Source organism: Stenella coeruleoalba, assembly GCF_951394435.1.
Source record: "Stenella coeruleoalba genome assembly, chromosome: 4".
Classification (NCBI taxonomy): Eukaryota; Metazoa; Chordata; class Mammalia; order Artiodactyla; family Delphinidae; genus Stenella; species Stenella coeruleoalba.
In genome coordinates, this window is record NC_137149.1 from 86,778,386 (window position 1) to 86,801,193 (window position 22,808).

The 22,808-nt window shown below is 44.3% G+C and overlaps 1 long non-coding RNA gene across 4 annotated transcripts in view; it reads left to right on the forward strand.

The window, feature by feature from the left end:
* LOC307185334 overlaps positions 1-22,808 on the forward strand; it is a 3,778,167-nt gene that overhangs the window by 246,306 nt on the left and 3,509,053 nt on the right. The window lies entirely within an intron of this gene.

Here is a 22,808-nt window from a genome sequence, read left to right on the forward strand (position 1 = left end):
TTTTTCACTTTCTGCGATGTTGAACTTGTACTGTAAACGAGGTTCTTGTAAACAGAGCCGTTCCAAACTTTGGGGTGGCTGTGTCTTTTTGATTTTAAATTCCCTAATCTATAGGACCATAAGTGGAAGTGCCCTAGGTTCTGTTGCTTTGTTTTTTAGATGTTTCAGGAAACACCATACACTTCTCCCGAGTGTCTGTTGGCAATTTACATCCCGCCCATCAGCATAACAAGGCTCCCAGTTCTCCATGGCCTGTCCTGCCTTTCTGGATTTTACACTTTTTTCAGATGGCCGTTTTGACCGGGGGGAAGTGAGACTTCATTGTAGTGCAGATTTCCTTTGCAAGCTTGCTTGGTTGGCCAAAAAGGGCGTATGCGTTTTTTCCTGAATATATTCAGGAAAAAACGCATACGCCCTTTTTGGCCAAGTGCATCATTGTGGACGTTCTGCCTCTTTTCCTATGCTTTCAATGCAATTGCAGTCTACCTCCTGAAATCGGTTTCCTGCAATTCTGCCCCACTTTCAAGTCCTCTTGGCAGCCTTACTTCAGTCTATTTTTGGACGATAGCTGTCATTTATAACTCTGCAGGTTTGTGAATTACAGTGCCCCTGAGCTCCTTTCTTCAACTCGCTTTCTTGTGACCTGGCCGCAACACCGCAGGATGGCTTCAGGCCCTAATCTGGTTCCGGCATGGCACGCTGAGCCTTTGGTTAATTCCTCTTCCTGGTGGGAAATGAGAGTTAAATATGCCCGTCCAGACACCTCCAGGTAGTCTCCATTGGTTCTCGCTATTCCTGTTCATCTTCCGCAGAAATTGCAAACTGGGCCAAACAGGAGGTTAAAGGGACTGACTCTCCAAGTCGGGAGAGTGTTAGTAAAGCGTCTGGAATGTTGCACCCGAGTACCAGGGTACGAAAACTGAGACATATTTGAACACGTCTCCCGTTCACATGGTTGATCATACTTGGGTTCCACATGCATGTTTTAGCTGAAGGAAGAATACCTTAAACCTGGAGAGTTAAGACCCGTGTAATGGGTACCATGCAATATGACTTCAAAGGGTCTTCATTTGCTCACCGAACCTGTGCAATCCTATCACTGCTGCGTTTATGCCCCTGTACACACGCTTGATTCTCTTTTGGAGACATAGCAATCCATAGGTTTTACGATACTTACTAGTCAGGTACATTCTTAGGCGTTTAATATGCGGTGTTGAGTCCATATCGTTGAGCAAGGAGTAGCTCTTGTCTATTCCATATTTGACTTAAGGAACTTTATCTGTGCTCATTTCAATCTCTGGTTTTATGCAGCACCCCAACTCACCTTTCCCCTTAAGCAAGCATAAGTTGGTTTTCTAAATTTGAGACCCTGTTCTGTTTTGGAATGCAGTTCCTGTGTAGCCAAGTTTACATTCCGTGTATTAGTGATATCTTATGATGTTTCTTTTTCTGTGTGACTTATTTCAGTTAGAATCATCGTACCTGAATCCACTCATTATGCTGCTACGGGCCTGATGACATAGACTTCATTGCTGAGTAATACTGCATTGTACGTAAGTACCACAAGTTCTTTATCCATTTTTCACTTTCTGTGATATTGAACTTGTACGGTAAACGAGGTTCTTGTAAACAAAGGCGTCCCAAACTTTGGGGTGGCTGTGTCTTTTTGATTTTAATTTCCCTAAGCTATAGGACCATAAGTGGAAGTGCCCTAGGCTCTGTTGCTTTGTTTTTTAGATGTTTCAGGAAACACCATACACTTCTCCAGAGTGGCTGTTGGCAATTTACATCCCGCCCATCAGCATAAGAAGGCTCCCAGTGCTCCATGGCCTGTCGTGCCTTTATGGATTTTACACTTTTTTCAGATGGCCCTTTTGACCAGGTGGAAGTGAGACTTCATTGTAGTGCAGATTTCCTTTGCAAGGTTGCTTGGTTGTCCAAAAAGGGCGTATGCGTTTTTTCCTGAATATATTCAGGAAAAAACGCATACGCCCCTTTTGGCCAAGTGCATCATTGTCGAGTTTCTGACTCTCTTCATATGCTTTCAATGCAATTCCAGTCTACCTCCTGAAATCGGTTTCCTGCAATTCTGCCTTGCTTTCAATGCCTCTTCATAGCCTTACCTCAATATATTTTTTAAAAATAGTTGGCCTTTATAACTCTGCAGGTTTTTGAATTGCAGTGGCCCTTAGCTCCATTTTTTAGCTCTTATTTTTGTGGTCTTGTCCCATAACCACAGGATTCCTTGAGCCCTATTTTTCTTCTGGGGCACCTTGCTGTGCCTTTGTTTAATTCTTCTTACTGATGTGATATTAGAGTGACATGTGCCCATTGAAACCGCTACAGCTAGTTTCTCACTGGTTCCCCCTATTCCCATTCATCCTCTGCACTAACTGCAGACTGTGCGATACCAGAACTTAAAGGCATTGACTCCATGTGGGGATGTTGTTAGTAAAGCGGCTGGAATGTCGATCCGGAGCCCCAGGAGTGGAAAAATGAGGTGCGTTTTAGAAACCTTTCCCGATCATATGGTATACCAGTCGCTGGGTTTCCCAAGCATGGTTTAGCTGTAGGAAGATTCCCTTCAACCTGGAGTGTTGGGACCCTTGGACTGAGTAGCATGAAGTATTGCATTAAACTTTCGGCAGTTGCTCACCAAAGCTCACCAATCCTGTCAGCCCCAAGTGTCCAGCCTTATGTCTTATCCAGCTGTGGGTTTATATGTGGTCAATCCAGGTTGCATCACAGCCCCTGAGCGAATTTTGTAAGAATTTTTCTCTCTTTCATTGTTTCAGCGTTTTGTTTTTAAAATTTATTTCTATAATGGGGTTTAGCTCCTTTTCACTGTTGTGTTTGTGCCACTCTGCACACACTTGATTCCCTTATGGAGATATATCAATACATGGGTTTTAAGATTCTTATTCCTCAGATATATTTCTCTGCGGTGTATAGGGTGTGTTGAGGCCTGTTCATTGAGCAAGGTGTAGATCTTGTCTAATACCTATTTGGTTTATTGAACGGTATCTGTGCTAATTTCAAACTCTGGTTTTATGCATCACCCCACCTCTCCTTTCCCCTTAAGCTGACATAAGTGTGTTTTCTAAATGTGAGACACTGTTCTGTTCTGTAATTCATTTCTTGTGCAGCCATATTTACCCTCCCTCTATAAGTGATATCTTATGATATGTTTCTTTTTCTGTTTGACTTATTTCAAGTAGTATTATCGGACCTAAATCCACTCTTTATCCTTCTACTAGCCTTATTACATTGATTTCATGGTGAAGAGATATTCCATTGTACATAAGTACCACATCTTCTTTATCCATTGTTCTCTTTCCTGGGATATTTAAGGTGTACTGAAGTTGAGGTTCTTGTAAACAGAGTAGCCCTAAACTGTGGTGTGCTTGTGTCTTGTTGATTTTTAGACTTCCCTAGATATACTCCCATGATTGGAAGTGTCCTATGCTCTGTAGCTCTGTTTTTTAGATGATTTAGGAACCACCATACACTTCTCCAGAGTGGCTCTCGGCAGTTCACACACTGCCCATCAGCGTATAAAGGCTCCCTGTTCTCCATGGCCTGTCCTGCATTTCTGGTTTTTACAATTTTTTAGGATGGCCCTTTTGACCGGTGGAAAGTGAGACTTCTTTGTTGTGCACATTTGCATTGCTTGCTTGCTTCGTTGCCCATAAAGTGCGTATGCGTTTTTTCCTGGATATAATCAGGAAAAAACGCATATGCCCTTTTGGGCCAACTGCATCATTGTCGAAATTCTGCCGCTTTTCATGTGCATTAAAGACGAGTCCAATCGATCTCTTGAAATCTGTTTCTTGCAATTCTGTCTTGCATTCAGATCCTCTTCTTTGCCTTACCTCAACATATTTTTGGACGTTAGTTTTCATTTATAACTCTGCAGGTTTGTGAATTGCAGTGACCCTGAGCTCCATTTTTTAAGTTGCTCTTTTGTGAGCTGGCCTCAAACCCGCAGGATTGCTTCAGGCCCTATTTTGGCTCCGGCGAGGCAGGCTGAGCCTTTCTTTAATTCTTATTCTTAATGGGAAATTAGAGTGATATGTGCCCGTCCAAACCCCTACAACTCTTCTCTCATTGGTTCCCCCTCTTCCCGTTCATCCTCCTCACAATTTGCAAAATGTGTGAAACAGAAGTTTAAATGTGCTGATTCTCCAAGTGGGGAGATTCTAAGTAGCGTGGCTGGAATGGTGAACAGGAGCACCAGGAGAGGATAAATGAGGTGCATTTTAGACACATCTCCCGATCACATGGTGTACAGTCCTCTGGGTTTTCCATGCATGTTTTAGCTGTAGGAAGATCCCTTGAACCTGCAGATTTGGGACCCATTGAATGGGTACCAGGTAGTATTACTTTAAAGGGTGTGCATTTCCTCACCCAACCTCACATTTCTCTTAGCGCAAACAGTTTCCAGCCTTATGTCTCATCCTGCTGTGGGTCTAGATGTGTTCAATCCATGTTGCATCACCGTCCCTGAGGAAAAGTTGTAAGAGGTTTTCTCTGTCTCTCTGTCGTTTATTTTTTTCAATTTATTACTATATTGGTTACAGCTGATTTTCAAAGCTCTGTTTCTTGCTGCTGTACATCCACTTGATTCACGTACAGAGAGACATCAATAAATTCTTTTTCAGATTCTTACCAGTCGTATATATTCTTTTCCGGTGACTTGAGTGTGCTGAGTGCAGTTCTTTTAGCTACCGTGTAGGCCTTGTTGATTATCAGTTTGGTATTTGGAATGGTATCTTTGCTAATTTCAACCTCCTGGATGATGTCTCACCCCTCCCCACCTTTCCCGTTTAGCAGCCTTATGCGTGTTTTCTACATATTTGACTATGTTTTTGTTTTGTAATTTATTTCATGTGTAGCCATTTTGGATTCCACCTTTAAGTGATATCTTATGATATGTGTCTTTTTCTTTTTGAATTCTGTCACTTAGAATGATCATACGTAACTCCTCCGGAGTTGTTACAACTGGCCATATTTCATTGATTTCCAGGCTGAATAATATTCCACTCTACCTAAGTACCACATCTTTATCCATTTTTTCCCTCCAGAGACATTTAAGTTATATCCTAGTCGAGGATCTTTTAAACAGAGAGGGGGTAAACATTGGGGTGCCTGTGTCCTCTCGATTTTTGTTTTTCCCAAGATATACGCCCATGAGTGCAAGTGCCCTATGCTCTGTAGCTCATTTTTTAGATGCTTTAGTAAACACAATACACTTCTCCAGAATGGCCGTTGGCAATATACATTTCCACTATAAGTCTCACAGGGCTCCCTCTTCTCGTTGCCCTGTCCTGCATTTCTGTTGTTTACGCTTTATGAGGATGGCTCTTCTGACCGATGCGAAGTGATATCTTTTGTAGTATTGACTTCCAGTGCCCACCTGTTTGGTTGGCTAAAAAAGTGTATGCCCTTTTCTTGAATATATACAGAAAAGAACGCATACACCCTTTTTGGCCAACTGCAATGTTGGCAATGTTCAGCTCCTTTTCTTGTGCTTAATGGCGAGTCCTTTCTACCTCCTCAAATCCCTTTCCTGCCATTCTCCCTTGCTTACAAGTCCTTTTCTCTGACTTTCCTCAAGACATTTTTCAGTGATGGATATTTTCAACTCTGCAGTTTTGTGAATTTTACTGCCCCTGAGTTCCATTGTTCAACTCGTGTTTATGGGAACTGGCCACAAAGCAGCGGGATTTCCTCAAGCCCTATACTGTTTCCATGGGCAACCCTAGCCTTTGGTCAATTCGTCTTCCTGATTGGAAATTAGAGTGACATGTGCCTGTCTGAACACCTAGGACTTGTCTCTCATTGTTCCTCATCCTTCCGCTTCATCCTCTGGACAAATTCCAAACTGTACGCAACAGGATGTTGACAGTGCTGACATCTCCAAGTGGGGAGACTGTTAGTAAAGACGCTGGAGGGGTGAACCCGAGCACCAGGAGATGAGGAGATGAGATGCCTTTTCCAAACTCTTCCCGATCAGACGGTATACCATCCTCTGGGTGTGACAGACATGTTTTAGCAGTAGGAAGAGTCCCATTCATGTAAGGAGAACACCAGGGCTTTTTCAAAATCAGTGTCTCCCCGAAACCCAAACTGGGGAAGTTTTTAAGCTACGGCTACACATATGTTCATTAAGGGCCTTGGGAAGTAGGCAGAGTCCAAACTTTAGATGATTGAAGTCTTCAGGGTCAGAAGCACTCACCACCAGCTTCCCTTAGGCTACACTTTAACTGTCATTGATAGATGATGTCAATAAAAATATCTATTCTTTTTCAGATTATTTCCCCTTATAGGTTATTGCAAAATGTTGAGTGTAGTTCCCTGTGCTATACAGTAGTTCCTTGTTGATGATCTATTTTATACATAGCAGTGTGTATGTGTTCATTCCAAACTGTTAATTTATCCCTCCTCCCACCTTTCCCCTTTGGTAATAATAAATTATAAGATTTTATACTTCTCAGAAATGGGGGAGCTGAAAGAGAGGTATCATTTTCAATGGAAAAGCATTTAAAACAAGATTGAAGGTTTAACCAAGATTATTAGCTGTACATCCTTGGAAAGAAATCACTTCGTTTCTCTAATATTGACCTGACAAATAAGACAAACCTTTTCACTGAACTTGCTTATAAAAAGTGATGGAAATATCAAATGGAAGTGTTAAAAACATCTTATTTTACCCGAGCCTTATACACTGTTCTATGTTAACTACAGTTTGGCTCACACATCTGTTCATTGAGGTTACAATAGTCTCAATTTCTGTTACTGATCCTCCAGAGTGGACCCCAACAAGTGTCCCCCTGCCCAGTGTCATTGGGGCCAACAGATCGAGACTGAGTTTGGTTCACAAGCAAAGGAAACTTTATATTTTGATCAGAGAATGGAGAGGTGAGAGCATGCACTACCCCGTGGGCTGTGGGCTGGGCTGCTGTGTAGAGATCCTGTCAGAGTCAGTGGGAGGGAGGGAGGCGGCGGAGCTCTCGAGGGCCGGGTTGGCTGTAGCTCAGGCTCTATATCGTGGAGTCTGCACTGGGCCCCAGGAGCTGAGGTGTCGACCCAGCCATTCTGCACTAGGAAATCTGGTCTGAAGTGCCGGGTGTGGAACCTCTGCATGCGGGACCCTAGGAGCACGTGAAATTAGACAAAGCACAAAGGATAAAAAAGGTTAGACTTGACTTTATTGCCCAGATTCTACTTTTATCTCCCAGGGATTTTTAATGGGCTTTGCTGGGGACAAACCCCTCCTCTGCCTTTTGTCCCGTTCCTCATTCTTGGAGTGCTGAGGGTGCAGACCCTTCTTCTGTAACTGCTGAGTGCTGAGTTGGGAGCCCTCATACCCTGGGGCGAGGGTCAGAGCTTCTCCCCAGCAGCCTCCCGGTGACGTTGATTGTCCCCAGGACCCCTGCCTCCCTGCTCGTCCACCTGAGCACCAGCATTGGAAGTGTTATAGATTCTAATGACCTTTAAGGGTCCAGGAAAGAGATGTGCAGAGACGCTGTGGGGGCCGGTTTCACCCCGCCCCACATTTGTTCGGCCACCTTAGGCTGACCGTCTCTGCCAGCCTAGATGCTCTGACCAGTAGTCTGCGCTTTCTTCAATTAGGCCCCTGAATTAACGTACAAACAGCACCAGGTGTCAGAGCCCTGCCCGCTCAACTCCCAGACAGTCCAGGGTCAGTGGTGATCAAGGACCATGATGGCTACTGAGTCAACAGCCTTTTGAAGTAAACAGGAGTCCAGCCGGTCTTATTGGCCACCATCATCACGGTGTCTGTAGGCTTTTCTATGGTGACAGTGTGGTATACTGTTCCCCCGCCAAGATTATTAGCTCCCCTCTGGGTGCAGTAAGTCCTGCAAGCAGTAGTCTACTCTTTTGGGACACACTCTTGTTGTTTTATGAGAGAAACTCCAGGTCAAGTGATGTTCACATGAGTCGTCATGGTGCCCTGTTGCCCCCGGTTATCTCTCTGGATGTTGGAGTTGGAGGGCCTCCTCACTCGAGGTCGGTGTGCCCACGGAGCGAACCCTGCAACTTCAGGGCATGGTTGGTGGTTAGGATCACCACGTGGGGTCCTTTTCCCTTAGGAGGGAGGTGGCCTTTTGGGCTGCTGATTTCCAGGTTTTTAGATACCGCCAGTATCTTGGCCAGATGTGGCAGTGGGCCAAGCCCCTTAGTGACCGTAGTTTATCCTACCTGGATGGCATTCTTGCATTGTTCCATTTCAAGTGGTCCCAGTTTTTGCACTAATTCTCCAATGGCGATTCACCTTTCACCGGGAATGTAAAGGTCAAAGGGTTTAGCTAAATTAGGGAGTTCCAGGGCAAGGGTCTGAATTGACTGCTCTTTCCATTCTTGAAAGGCCACTTCTGGATTCTATTCAAAAGGATCATCATCGTTTCCTTTCAGTGTTTCATATAGAGGCCCAGCTAGTAGACTGTAGTTAGGGATCCAGAAGCAGCAAACCCTGGCCTCCCCAGGAACCCCTAAGCTGTCTTCTAGTTTTAGAAAGGGGTAAGGCTGAAAATGGTTTCTTCCCTTTCCTGGGATGGGCTTCTCTGACCTTCTGTGAGAATGAAGCCCAGGCAGGTCACCGCAGTCTGTGATATTTGAGCTTTTTCTTGGACAACTTCTATCCTTTATTGGCTTGGTAGTTCAGAGGCCTCCTTAGTAGGGCTGGTGATCAGAATGTCGTCTGCATATTGAAGGAGGGTTTCCTTTTCCAGAGGTAGAACTTTTAGGTCTTTAGCTAAGCTTTCCCCAAAGATGGTGTGGGAATTTTTGCACCCTTGGGGCCAGACGGCCCGGAAGTATTGTTTTAGTTGTATGTTGAGTCCTGCCACTCACAAGCCAAAATTTCTTGTGACTCTGGGACTAATGGAATACAAAAGAAGGCATCATTGAAGACTAATACAGAATACCATGTCCTGGTGGTTGGTAGAATGACCAGCAGGGTGTAGGAATTAGGAGCAACTGGAGGTATATCCTCGGTGGCTTCACTGACTGTCCTGACATCCTTTACCAGGTCCCCAGCAGCCCATGGGGCTCTCGTGGTCAGACCAATCCCAGAATATGGAGCTCACCTGGGCAGGTACCCCACCCCCACCCCAGCCCACGGGGCTCTCGTGGTCAGGCCCCTCCCAGGATACAGAGCTACCCTTGCAGGTACCGTGGCAGGGCTGGGCACACAGGAACCGTGCACATAGCCCTCATTGCAGAGCACCCCCAGCTCACCTGTCGCTCAGAGCTGACACAGAGCACCTCAGAGCAGGACTTGAACTAACAAACAGCAGCTGCGACAGGTCTGTGACCCTGGGCATCACTCCGTGAGGCCTCCCTCCACCTGGTCTTCCAGAGACTTCCACTGCACCCGGGGCACCAGGCCTCTGTCTCCAACCACCACCCACCCCTCCTCTCCCTGACTCCTGGGTTCCTCTCATTAGGAGAGGGTTTTCTTGAAGTTGTCTCCCACTCATGGGCCAGATAAAATGATTAGAAAACAAGCCAAAGCTGCAGCCCCTTGTCTATCCTGACTCTCAGGAGCCCACACCTGTTCCTTGGACCTGGCCGGTTCAGCAAGTTCCATTTTCTGCAACTGTGAGCCCCTGAGGGGTGATGATTGGCTGACCTGGGCAGCCTTACCGTGCCGGCCAGCCCTCCCCAGGTGTGCCTGGGTTGAGATCAATATAAATACCACTCCAGGCAGCAAGAGCCCCTGAAGCCGTGCCTGACGCCATTTTCTCTGCCCTGTCAGCAGTCTCGGGGCTGGGCTGGTGGGAGGGAGTGAGAGGCCACGGCTTTGTGGGTGGCCCAGTGTGAGTGGGGCTCTGCTGGACTTTCTGCAGCAGTTGCCAGGCTGCCACCTGCTAAAGAAGAGGGTGTGTCACCCATACCTGCTGCTGGAATTTCTCCCTGGGCAGAAGTGAGGAAGGAAAAAAGCAGTGGGGGCAGGGACAGGACGGGTATCTCAGGCAGGGAAATGGAAATCTTCCAGAAGAGCACCCAGGGCCAGGACCATCCTGGCTGGCCTGCAGGCACCAAGTCGGCCGGCATGCTGTCACTCGTGTGGCTCTATGGCCCTTCCTCTAGGCTTTCAAGTCCTTGTATATATTCAGGTGTTTTACCTGGGACGGGTGGGAATAGTTCAGCAGCAACTGGCCTGGGGCTCAGCTCACGTTTACTCACAGATGCCTCGGCACGGTGCCCCAGCTTTGCAATGAGGACGCTTGTTGCGTGGGGGCTGCTGGCTGAATGGGAGACGATTCCCCACCACTGACCAACTTCAGAATTGTTTACAACTGGAGCAAGTGCCCTGATACGGTTTTCCTCTGTGTAACTGGTGGGTTCTGTGTTTTTTTTCTCTTTTTCGTTTTTGGTTCAAGGTAGATTTTATTCCTCTTTTTTGTATTTACACATATAAGCATGGAAATAATTTATTCATATAAATACATGTATGTGCAGGGAATAATTGTTTTTTCTGTTTTATTTTTTAAATTTTATTTCTTTTTAATTTTGAATTTTATTTTATATTTTTATACAGCAGGTTCTTATTGGTTATCTATTTTATACATATAAATGTATACATGCCAATCCCAGTCTCTCAACTCCTCCCACCACCACCCCCCAACAGCTTTCCCCCCTTGTTGTCCATACGTTTGATGTCTACATCTGTTGCTCTATTTATGCCTTGCAAAATGGTTAATCTGTACAGTTTTTCTAGGTTCCACATATATGCATGAATATACAAGATTTGTTTTTCTCTTTCTGACTTACTTCACTCTGTATGACAGTCTCTAGATCCATCGACGTCTCTACAAATGACCCAATTTCATTCCTTTTCATGGCTTAGTAATATTCCATTTTATATATGTACCACAGCTTTATGCATTCGTCTGTCTGTGGGCATTTAGGTTGCTTCCATTACCTCGATATTGTAAATAGTGATGCAATGAACATTGCGGTGAATGACTCTTTTTGATTTATGGTTTTGTCTGGGTATATGTCCAGTACTGGGATTGCTGTATCATATGGTAATTCTATTGTTAGTTTCTTAAGAAATTCCATATTGTTCTCCATAATGATTGTATCAATTTATATTCCCAACAATAGTGGAAGAGGGTTCCTTTTCTCCACACCCTTTCCAGCATTTTTTGTTTTTAGATTTTCAATGATGCCTATTCTACCAGGTGTGAGGTGATACCTCATTGTTGAATCCATTTCGTTGAGCAAGGGGTAGCTCTTGTCTATTCCATATTTGGCTTAAGGAACTTTATCTGTGCTCATTTCAATCTCTGGTTTTATGCAGCACCCCAACTCACCTTTCCCCTTAAGCAAGCATAAGTTGGTTTTCTAAATTTGAGACGCTGTTCTGTTCTGTAATTCAGTTCCTGTGTAGCCAAGTTTATATTCCGTGTATTAGTGATATCTTATGATGTTTCTTTTCCTGTGTGACTTATTTCAGTTAGAATCATCATACCTGAATCCACTTGTGCTGCTAAGGGCCTGATGACACAGATTTCATTGCTGAGTGATATTGCTTTGTAAGTAAATACCACAACTTCTTTATCCATTTTTCACTTTCTGCGATGTTGAACTTGTACTGTAAACGAGGTTCTTGTAAACAGAGCCGTTCCAAACTTTGGGGTGGCTGTGTCTTTTTGATTTTAATTTCCCTAAGCTATAGGACCATAAGTGGAAGTGCCCTAGGTTCTGTTGCTTTCTTTTTTAGATGTTTCAGGAAACACCATACACTTCTCCCGAGTGGTTGTTGGCAATTTACATCCCGCCCATCAGCATAACAAGGCTCCCAGTTCTCCATGGCCTGTCCTGCCTTTCTGGATTTTACACTTTTTTCAGATGGCCCTTTTGACCGGGGGGAAGTGAGACTTCATTGTAGTGCAGATTTCCTTTGCAAGCTTGCTTGGTTGGCCAAAAAGGGCGTATGCGTTTTTTCCTGAATATATTCAGGAAAAATCGCATATGCCCTTTTTGGCCAAGTGCATCATTGTGGACGTTCTGCCTCTTTTCCTATGCTTTCAATGCAATTCCAGTCTACCTCCTGAAATCGGTTTCCTGCAATTCTGCCCCGCTTTCAAGTCCTCTTGGCAGCCTTACTTCAGTCTATTTTTGGACGATAGCTGTCATTTATAACTCTGCAGGTTTGTGAATTACAGTGCCCCTGAGCTCCTTTCTTCAACTCGCTTTCTTTTGAGCTGGCCGCAACACCGCAGGATGGCTTCAGGCCCTAATCTGGTTCCGGTACGGCATGCTGAGCGTTTGGTTAATTCCTCGTCCTGGTGGGAAATGAGAGTTAAATTTGCCCGTCCAGACACCTCCAGCTAGCCTCTCATTGTTTCTCGCTATTCCTGTTCATCTTCCGCAGAAATTGCAAACTGGGCCAAACAGGAGGTTAAAGGGACTGACTCTCCAGGTCGGGAGAGTGTTAGTAAAGCGTCTGGAATGTTGCACCCGAGTACCAGCGGGGGAAAACTGAGACATATTTGAACACGTCTCCCGATCACATGGTTGATCATACTCTGGGTTCCACATGCATGTTTTAGCTGAAGGAAGAATACCTAAAACCTGGGTAGTTGAAACCCGTGGAATGGGTACCATGCAATATGACTTCAAAGGGTCTTCATTTGCTCACGAACCTCTCCAATCCTATCACTGCTGCGTTTATGCCCCTGTACACATGCTTGATTCTCTTTCGGAGACATAGCAATCTATAGGTTTTAAGATACTTACTAGTCAGGTACATTCTTAGGCGTTTAATATGCGGTGTTGAGTCCATTTCGTTGAGCAAGTAGTAGCTCTTGTCTATTCCATATTTGGCTTAAGGAACTTTATCTGTGCTCATTTCAATCTCTGGTTTTATGCAGCACCCCAACTCACCTTTACCCTTAAGCAAGCATAAGTTGGTTTTCTAAATTTGAGACCCTGTTCTGTTCTGTAATTCAGTTCCTGTGTAGCCAAGTTTCCATTCCGTGTATTACTGATATCTTATGATGTTTCTTTTTCTGTGTGACTTATTTCAGTTAGAATCATCATACCTGAATCCACTCATTGTGCTGCTAAGGGCCTGATGACATAGATTTCATTGCTGAGTGATATTGCTTTGTAAGTAAATACCACAACTTCTTTATCCATTTTTCACTTTCTGCGATGTTGAACTTGTACTGTAAACGAGGTTCTTGTAAACAGAGGCGTCCCAAACTTTGGGGTTGCTGTGTCTGTTTGATTTTAATTTCCCTAAGCTATAGGACCATAAGTGGCAGTGCCCTAGGCTCTGTTGCTTTGTTTTTTAGATGTTTCAGGAAACACCATACACTTCTCCTGAGTGTCTGTTGGCAATTTACATCCCGCCCATCAGCATAACAAGGCTCCCAGTTCTCCATGGCCTGTCCTGCCTTTCTGGATTTTACACTTTTTTCAGATGGCCCTTTTGACCGGGGGGAAGTGAGACTTCATTGTACTGCAGATTTCCTTTGCAAGCTTGCTTGGTTGGCCAAAAAGGGCGTATGCGTTTTTTCCTGAATATATTCAGGAAAAAACGCATACGCACTTTTTGGCCAAGTGCATCATTGTGGACGTTCTGCCTCTTTTCCTATGCTTTCAATGCAGTTCCAGTCTACCTCCTGAAATCGGTTTCCTGCAATTCTGCCCCGCTTTCAAGTCCTCTTGGCAGCCTTACTTCAGTATATTTTTGGACGATAGCTGTCATTTATAACTCTGCAGTTTTGTGAATTACAGTGCCCCTGAGCTCCTTTCTTCAACTCGCTTTCTTGTGACCTGGCCGCAACACCGCAGGATGGCTTCAGGCCCTAATCTGGTTGTGGCACGGCATGCTGAGCCTTTGATGAATTCCTCTTCCTGGTGGGAAATGAGAGTTAAATTTGCCCATCCAGACACCTCCAGCTAGCCTCTCATTGGTTCTCACTATTCCTGTTCATCTTCCGCAGAAATTGCAAACTGGGCCAAACAGGAGGTTAAAGGGACTGACTCTCCAAGTCGGGAGAGTGTTAGTAAAGCGTCTGAAATGTTGCACCTGAGTACCTGGGTACGAAAACTGAGACATATTTGAACCCGTCTCCCGATCACATGGTTGATCATACTCTAGGTTCCACATGCATGTTTTAGCTGAAGGAAGAATACCTTAAACCTGGGTAGTTGAAACCCGTGGAATGGGTACCATGCAATATGACTTCAAAGGGTCTTCATTTGCTCACCGAACCTCTCCAATCCTATCACTGCTGCGTTTATGCCCCTGTACACATGCTTGATTCGCTTTCGGAGACATAGCAATCCATAGGTTTTAAGATACTTACTAGTCAGGTACATTCTTAGGCGTTTAATATGCGGTGTTGAGTCCATTTCGTTGAGCAAGGAGTAGCTCTTGTCTATTCCATATTTGGCTTAAGGAACTTTATCTGTGCTCATTTCAATCTCTGGTTTTATGCAGCACCCCAACTCACCTTTACCCTTAAGCAAGCATAAGTTGGTTTTCTAAATTTGGGACCCTGTTCTGTTTTGGAATGCAGTTCCTGTGTAGCCAAGTTTACATTCCGTGTATTAGTGATATCTTATGATGTTTCTTTTTCTGTGTGACTTATTTCAGTTAGAATCATCGTACCTGAATCCACTCATTATGCTGCTACGGGCCTGATGACATAGATTTCATTGCTGAGTGATACTGCATTGTACGTAAGTACCACATGTTGTTTATCCATTTTTCACTTTCTGTGATATTGAACTTGTACGGTAAACGAGGTTCTTGTAAACGGAGGCGTCCCAAACTTTGGGGTGGCTGTGTCTTTTTGATTTTAATTTCCCTAAGCTATAGGACCATAAGTGGAAGTGCCCTAGGCTCTGTTGCTTTGTTTTTTAGATGTTTCAGGAAACACCATACACTTCTCCCAAGTGTCTGTTGGCAATTTACATCCCGCCCATCAGCATAACAAGGCTCCCAGTTCTCCATGTCCTGTCCTGCCTTTCTGGATTTTACACTTTTTTCTGATGGCCCTTTTGACCGGGGGGAAGTGAGACTTCATTGTAGTGCAGATTTCCTTTGCAAGCTTGCTTGGTTGGCCAAAAAGGGCGTATGCGTTTTTTCCTGAATATATTCAGGAAAAAACGCATAAGCCCTTTTTGGCCAAGTGCATCATTGTGGACGTTCTGCCTCTTTTCCTATGCTTTCAATGCAATTCCAGTCTACCTCCTGAAATCGGTTTCCTGCAATTCTGCCCCGCTTTCAAGTCCTCTTGGCAGCCTTACTTCAGTCTATTTTTGGACGATAGCTGTCATTTATAACTCTGCAGGTTTGTGAATTACAGTGCCCCTGAGCTCCTTTCTTCAACTCGCTTTCTTTTGAGCTGGCCGCAACACCGCAGAATGGCTTCAGGCCCTAATCTGGTTCCGGTACGGCACGCTGAGCCTTTGGTTATTTCCTCTTCCTGGTGGTAAATGAGAGTTAAATTTGCCCGTCCAGACACCTCCAGCTATCCTCTCATTGGTTCTCGCTATTCCTGTTCATCTTCCGCAGAAATTGCAAACTGGGCCAAACAGGAGGTTAAAGGCGCTGACTCTCCAAGTGGGGAGAGTGTTAGTAAAGCGTCTGGAATGTTGCACCCGAGTACCAGGGGAGGAAAACTGAGACATATTTGAACACGTCTCCCAATCACATGGTTGATCATACTCTAGGTTCCACATGCATGTTTCAACTGAAGGAAGAATACCTTAAACCTGGGTAGTTGAAACCCGTGGAATGGGTACCATGCAATATGACTTCAAAGGGTCTTCATTTGCTCACCGAACCTCTCCAATCCTATCACTGCTGCGTTTATGCCCCTGTACACACGCTTGATTCTCTTTCGGAGACATAGCAATCCATAGGTTTTAAGATACTTACTAGTCAGGTACATTCTTAGGCGTTTAATATGGGGTTTTGAGTCCATTTCGTTGAGCAAGGAGTAGCTCTTGTCTATTCCATATTTGGCTTAAGGAACTTTATCTGTGCTCATTTCAATCTCTGGTTTTATGCAGCACCCCAACTCACCTTTACCCTTAAGCAAGCATAAGTTGGTTTTCTAAATTTGAGACCCTGTTCTGTTCTGTAATTCAGTTCCTGTGTAGCCAAGTTTACATTCCGTGTATTACTGATATCTTATGATGTTTCTTTTTCTGTGTGACTTATTTCAGTTAGAATCATCATACCTGAATCCACTCATTGTGCTGCTAAGGGCCTGATGACATAGATTTCATTGCTGAGTGATATTGCTTTGTAAATGAATACCACAACTTCTTTATCCATTTTTCACTTTCTGCGATGTTGAACTTGTACTGTAAACGAGGTTCTTGTAAACAGAGCCGTTCCAAACTTTGGGGTGGCTGTGTCTTTTTGATTTTAATTTCCCTAAGCTATAGGACCATAAGTGGAAGTGCCCTAGGCTCTGTTGCTTTGTTTTTTAGATGTTTCAGGAAACACCATACACTTCTCCCAAGTGTCTGTTGGCAATTTACATCCCGCCCATCAGCATAACAAGGCTCCCAGTTCTCCATGGCCTGTCCTGCCTTTCTGGATTTTACACTTTTTTCAGATGGCCCTTTTGACCTGGGGGAAGTGAGACTTCATTGTAGTGCAGATTTCCTTTGCAAGCTTGCTTGGTTGGCCAAAAAGGGCGTATGCGTTTTTTCCTGAATATATTCAGGAAAAAACGCATACGCCCTTTTTGGCCAAGTGCATCATTGTGGACGTTCTGCCTCTTTTCCTATGCTTTCAATGCAATTCCAGTCTACCTCCTGGAATCGGTTTCCTGCAATTCTGCCCTGCTTTCAAGTCCTCTTGGCAGCCTTACTTCAGTCTATTTTTGGACGATAGCTGTCATTTATAACTCTGCAGGTTTGTGAATTACAGTGCCCCTGAACTCCTATCTTAAACTCGCTTTCTTTTGAGCTGGCCCCAACACCACTGGATGGCTTCAGGCCCTAATCTGGTTCCGGCACGGCACGCTGAGCCTTTGGTTAATTCCTCTTCCTGGTGGGAAATGAGATTTAAATTTGCCCATCCAGACTCCTCCAGCTAGCCTCTCATTGGTTCTCGCTATTCCTGTTCATCTTCCGCAGAAATTGCAAACTGGGCCAAACAGGAGGTTAAAGGGACTGACTCTCCAAGTCGGGAGAGTGTTAGTAAAGCGTCTGGAATGTTGCACCCGAGTACCAGGGGGGGAAAACTGAGACATATTTGAACACGTCTCCCGTTCACATGGTTGATCATACTCTGGGTTCCACATGCATGTTTTAGCTGAAGGAAGAATACCTTAAACCTGGAGAGTTGAGACCCGTGTAATGGGTACCATGCAATATGACTTCAAAGGGTCTTCATTTGCTCACCGAACCTCTCCAATCCTATCACTGCTGCGTTTATGCCCCTGTACACATGCTTGATTCTCTTTCGGAGACATAGCAATCCATAGGTTTTAAGATACTTACTAGTCAAGTATATTCTTAGGCGTTTAATATGGGGTGTTGAGTCCATTTCGTTGAGCAAGGAGTAGCTCTTGTCTATTCCATATTTGGCTTAAGGAACTTTATCTGTGCTCATTTCAATCTCTGGTTTTATGCAGAACCCCAACTCACCTTTCCCCTTAAGCAAGCATAAGTTGGTTTTCTAAATTTGAGACCCTGTTCTGTTCTGTAATTCAGTTCCTGTGTAGCCAAGTTTCCATTCCGTGTATTACTGATATCTTATGATGTTTCTTTTTCTGTGTGACTTATTTCAGTTAGAATCATCATACCTGAATCCATTCATTGTGCTGCTAAGGGCCTGATGACACAGATTTCATTGCTGAGTGATATTGCTTTGTAAGTAAATACCACAACTTCTTTATCCATTTTTCACTTTCTGCGATGTTGAACTTGTACTGTAAATGAGATTCTTGTAAACAGAGCCGTTCCAAACTTTGGGGTGGCTGTGTCTTTTTGATTTTAATTTCCCTAAGCTATAGGACCATAAGTGGAAGTGCCCTAGGTTCTGTTGCTTTGTTTTTTAGATGTTTCAGGAAACACCATACACTTCTCCGGAGTGGTTGTTGGCAATTTACATCCCGCCCATCAGCATAACAAGGCTCCCAGTTCTCCATGGCCTGTCCTGCCTTTCTGGATTTTACACTTTTTTCAGATGGCCCTTTTGACCTGGGGGAAGTGAGACTTCATTGTAGTGCAGATTTCCTTTGCAAGCTTGCTTAGTTGGCCAAAAAGGGCGTATGCGTTTTTTCCTGAATATATTCAGGAAAAAACGCATACGCCCTTTTTGTCCAAGTGCATCATTGTGGACGTTCTGTCTCTTTTCCTATGCTTTCAATGCAATTCCATTCTACCTCCTGAAATCGGTTTCCTGCAATTCTGCCCCGCTTTCAAGTCCTCTTGGCAGCCTTACTTCAGTTTATTTTTGGACGATAGCTGTCATTTATAACTCTGCAGGTTTGTGAATTACAGTGCCCCTGAGCTCCTTTCCTCAACTCGCTTTCTTGTGAGCTGGCCGCAACACCACAGCATGGCTTCAGGCCCTAATCTGGTTCCGGCCCGGCATGCTGAGCCTTTGGTTAATTCCTCTTCCTGGTGGGAAATGACAGTTAAATATGCCCGTCCAGACACCTCCAGCTAGCCTCTCATTGGTTCTCCCTATTCCTGTACATCTTCTGCAGAAATTGCAAACTGGGCCAAACAGGAGTTTAAAGGGACTGACTCTCCAAGTCGGGAGAGTGTTAGTAAAGCGTCTGGAATGTTGCACCCGAGTACCAGGGGAGGAAAACTGAGACATATTTGAACACGTCTCCCGTTCACATGGTTGATCATACTCTGGGTTCCACATGCATGTTTTAGCTGAAGGAAGAATACCTTAAACCTGGGTAGTTGAAACCCGTGGAATGGGTACCATGCAATATGACTTCAAAGGGTCTTCATTTGCTCACTGAACCTCTCCAATCCTATCACTGCTGCGTTTATGCCCCTGTACACACGCTTGATTCTCTTTTGGAGACATAGCAATCCATAGGTTTTAAGATACTTACTAGTCAGGTACATTCTTAGGCGTTTAATATGGGGTTTTGAGTCCATTTCGTTGAGCAAGGAGTAGCTCTTGTCTATTCCATATTTGGCTTAAGGAACTTTATCTGTGCTCATTTCAATCTCTGGTTTTATGCAGCACCCCAACTCACCTTTCCCCTTAAGCAAGCATAAGTTGGTTTTCTAAATTTGAGACCCTGTTCTGTTTTGGAATGCAGTTCCTGTGTAGCCAAGTTTACATTCCGTGTATTAGTGATATCTTATGATGTTTCTTTTCTGTGTGACTTATTTCAGTTAGAATCATCGTACCTGAATCCACTCATTATGCTGCTATGGGCCTGATGACATAGATTTCATTGCTGAGTGATACTGCATTGTACGTAAGTACCACAAGTTCTTTATCCATTTTTCACTTTCTGCGATATTGAACTTGTACGGTAAATGAGGTTCTTGTAAACGGAGGCGTCCCAAACTTTGGGGTGGCTGTGTCTTTTTGATTTTAATTTCCCTAAGCTATAGGACCATAAGTGGAAGTGCCCTAGGCTCTGTTGCTTTGTTTTTTAGATGTTTCAGGAAACACCATACACTTCTGCTGAGTGACTGTTGGCAATTTACATCCCGCCCATCAGCATAACAAGGCTCCCAGTTCTCCATGGCCTGTCCTGCCTTTCTGGATTTTACACTTTTTTCAGATGGCCCTTTTGACCTGGGGGAAGTGAGACTTCATTGTAGTGCAGATTTCCTTTGCAAGCTTGCTTGGTTGGCCAAAAAGGGCGTATGCGTTTTTTCCTGAATATATTCAGGAAAAAACGCATACGCCCTTTTTGGCCAAGTGCATCATTGTGGACGTTCTGCCTCTTTTCCTATGCTTTCAATGCAATTCCAGTCTACCTCCTGAAATCGGTTTCCTGCAATTCTGCCCCGCTTTCAAGTCCTCTTGGCAGCCTTACTTCAGTATATTTTTGGACGATAGCTGTCATTTATAACTCTGCAGGTTTGTGAATTACAGTGCCCCTGAGCTCCTTTCTTCAACTCGCTTTCTTGTGACCTGGCCGCAACACCGCAGGATGGCTTCAGGCCCTAATCTGGTTGTGGCACGGCACGCAGAGCCTTTGGTTAATTCCTCTTCCTGGTGGGAAATGAGAGTTAAATTTGCCCGTCCAGACACCTCCAGCTAGTCTCTCATTGGTTCTCGCTATTCCTGTTCATCTTCCGCAGAAATTGCAAACTGGGCCAAACAGGAGGTTAAAGGCACTGACTCTCCAAGTCGGGAGAGTGTTAGTAAAGCGTCTGGAATGTTGCACCTGAGTACCAGGTTACGAAAACTGAGACATATTTGAACACGTCTCCCGATCACATGGTTGATCATACTCTAGGTTCCACATGCATGTTTTAGCTGAAGGAAGAATACCTTAAACCTGGGTAGTTGAAACCCGTGGAATGGGTACCATGCAATATGATTTCAAAGGGTCTTCATTTGCTCACCGAACCTCTGCAGTCCTATCACTGCTGCGTTTATGCCCCTGTACACATGCTTGATTCTCTTTCGGAGACATAGCAATCCATAGGTTTTAAGATACTTACTAGTCAGGTACATTCTTAGGCGTTTAATATGCGGTGTTGAGTCCATTTCGTTGAGCAAGGAGTAGCTCTTGTCTATTCCATATTTGGCTTAAGGAACTTTATCTGTGCTCATTTCAATCTCTGGTTTTATGCAGCACCCCAACTCACCTTTACCCTTAAGCAAGCATAAGTTGGTTTTCTAAATTTGAGACCCTGTTCTGTTCTGTAATTCAGTTCCTGTGTAGCCAAGTTTACATTCCGTGTATTACTGATATCTTATGATGTTTCTTTTTAGGTGTGACTTATTTCAGTTAGAATCATCATACCTGAATCCACTCATTGTGCTGCTAAGGGCCTGAGGACATAGATTTCATTGCTGAGTGATATTGCTTTGTAAGTAAATACCACAACTTCTTTATCCATTTTTCACTTTCTGCGATGTTGAACTTGTACTGTAAACGAGGTTCTTGTAAACAGAGCCGTTCCAAACTTTGGGGTGGCTGTGTCTTTTTGATTTTAATTTCCCTAAGCTATAGGACCATAAGTGGAAGTGCCCTAGGCTCTGTTGCTTTGTTTTTTAGATGTTTCAGGAAACACCATACACTTCTCCCAAGTGACTGTTGGCAATTTACATCCCGCCCATCAGCATAACAAGGCTCCCAGTTCTCAATGGCCTGTTGCCTTTCTGGATTTTACACTTTTTTCAGATGGCCCTTTTGACCGGGGGGAAGTGAGACTTCATTGTAGTGCAGATTTCCTTTGCAAGCTTGCTTGGTTGGCCAAAAAGGGCGTATGCGTTTTTTCCTGAATATATTCAGGAAAAAACGCATACGCCCTTTTTGGCCAAGTGCATCATTGTGGACGTTCTGCCTCTTTTCCTATGCTTTCAATGCAATTCCAGTCTACCTCCTGAAATCGGTTTCCTGCAATTCTGCCCCACTTTCAAGTCCTCTTGGCAGCCTTACTTCAGTCTATTTTTGGACGATAGCTGTCATTTATAACTCTGCAGGTTTGTGAATTACAGTGCCCCTGAGCTCCTTTCTTCAACTCGCTTTCTTTTGAGCTGGCCGCAACACCGCAGGATGGCTTCAGGCCCTAATCTGGTTCCGGCACGGCACACTGAGCCTTTGGTTATTTCCTCTTCCTGGTGGGAAATGAGAGTTAAATTTGCCCGTCCAGACACCTACAGCTAGCCTCTCATTGGTTCTCGCTATTCCTTTTCATCTTCTGCAGAAATTGCAAACTGGGCCAAACAGGAGGTTAAAGGCGCTGACTCTCCAAGTGGGGAGAGTGTTAGTAAAGCGTCTGGAATGTTGCACCCGAGTACCAGGGGAGGAAAACTGAGACATATTTGAACACGTCTCCCGTTCACATGGTTGATCATACTTGGGTTCCACATGCATGTTTTAGCTGAAGGAAGAATACCTTAAACCTGGAGAGTTGAGACCCGTGTAATGGGTACCATACAATATGACTTCAAAGGGTCTTCATTTGCTCACCGAACCTCTCCAATCCTATCACTGCTGCGTTTATGCCCCTGTACACATGCTTGATTCTCTTTTGGAGACATAGCAATCCATAGGTTTTACGATACTTACTAGTCAGGTACATGGTTAGGTGTTTAATATGCGGTGTTGAGTCCATTTCGTTGAGAAAGGAGTAGCTCTTGTCTATTCCATATTTGGCTTAAGGAACTTTATCTGTGCTCATTTCAATCTCTGGTTTTATGCAGCACCCCAACTCACCTTTCCCCTTAAGCAAGCATAAGTTGGTTTTCTAAATTTGAGACCCTGTTCTGTTCTGTAATTCAGTTCCTGTGTAGCCAAGTTTACATTCCGTGTATTACTGATATCTTATGATGTTTCTTTTTCTGTGTGACTTATTTCAGTTAGAATCATCATACCTGAATCCACTCATTGTGCTGCTAAGGGCCTGATGACACAGATTTCATTGCTGAGTGATATTGCTTTGTAAGTAAATACCACAACTTTTTTATCCATTTTTCACTTTCTGCGATGTTGAACTTGTACTGTAATCGAGGTTCTTGTAAACAGAGCCGTTCCAAACTTTGGGGTGGCTGTGTCTTTTTGATTTTAAATTCCCTAAGCTATAGGACCATAAGTGGAAGTGCCCTAGGCTCTGTTGCTTTGTTT